The 1097-nt window shown below is 37.6% G+C and overlaps 1 protein-coding gene across 2 annotated transcripts in view; it reads right to left on the bottom strand.

Moving 5' to 3' along the window:
* RNLS (renalase, FAD-dependent amine oxidase) overlaps window positions 1-1097 on the bottom strand; it is a 328254-nt gene that overhangs the window by 199223 nt on the left and 127934 nt on the right. The gene's annotated exons all lie outside the window — the stretch shown is intronic.

Genomic DNA, 1097 nt, shown 5'->3' with positions numbered 1-1097 from the left:
AAAGGTGTAAAATAGGCTTATGAATCTGAATGTCGAGTTGAACCAAGAACTCTTGATGCAGAATGTGCAACGCAGAGTTTTTTTTTTTTTTTTTTTAACATAGTGCAAACTGGGAGCAAACTAAATGCCTTTGAGTTGTTAAAGTATGGTCCATTCATAAAATGGCATATATACAGTTCTAAAAGCTCATCACTTTGAAGAATATTTAATGTCAGTGGAAAATAAACGTTCATGATACATTAACTAATGTATCATGTGAGAGTGTATATACGGTACATATATACAATATTTGTTTTATAAAACACACAAGGAGTTTCAAGAAAAAAGTGCAGATAAAGAAAATAAGGCAACATGTCAGACACCTCATGTACTGTCATCTTTCCTCTCCCTTCTTTTCCTTGCAGAAACTCATTTTCCTCACTCAAATGATGTGATTCATGTCATACTGGTCATCACAAAGTTCAGTGCCCTGGCCACAGTGCTTAGTGTGGGATCCAGGCTGATTAACAGAGGTATCTTATCCCCTTTTCCACAGCGACTGGTTGAGGCATGTAGCTCAGATAGAGCCAATCAGAGTCAATCGTGGGGATCTTGACTGTACAAATACTGGGACACATAAATGGGGGCTCTTGAAATATCTTTGGATAGAGAGAGGAGAAAAACCTTGCTGCCAGGGCCCAGGTTCCTATGATTAGGGAAGCAGCAGCATTTTATGGGGTACTCAGGTATAGACAGTCAGGTGGCAGAAGAGTTATATAGTTGCACAGCTAAAGAACTATTGAATTAAAGAAAGGGGTTTATTGCAGGACTTCTTTGATATATATATTCACACTAGAATAAGGAGAGGATGCAGTATACAGTGTTTGTCAAATTTACTTAAACACCAAAACCATTCCTTTTTTCTTTTTTGAGAAAACTCGTTAGCATCTCTGCTTATACTATTGTTCTTAGAAGACAGAAAAGATATGCTGCCCCAAGGAAATAATGGATCCATCTATGGGTCATTATTTGTGTGTGTGTGTGTGTGTGTGTGTGTGTGTATGTGTGATTCTTTGGAAACTAAGCCTGTAAAAATCAAGTCAGTATCTCAAGGTGAT

Source organism: Mandrillus leucophaeus, unplaced genomic scaffold, assembly GCF_000951045.1.
Source record: "Mandrillus leucophaeus isolate KB7577 unplaced genomic scaffold, Mleu.le_1.0 Scaffold1154, whole genome shotgun sequence".
NCBI classification, from domain to species: Eukaryota; Metazoa; Chordata; class Mammalia; order Primates; family Cercopithecidae; genus Mandrillus; species Mandrillus leucophaeus.
This window is presented reverse-complemented; position numbering and strand designations above follow the sequence as displayed.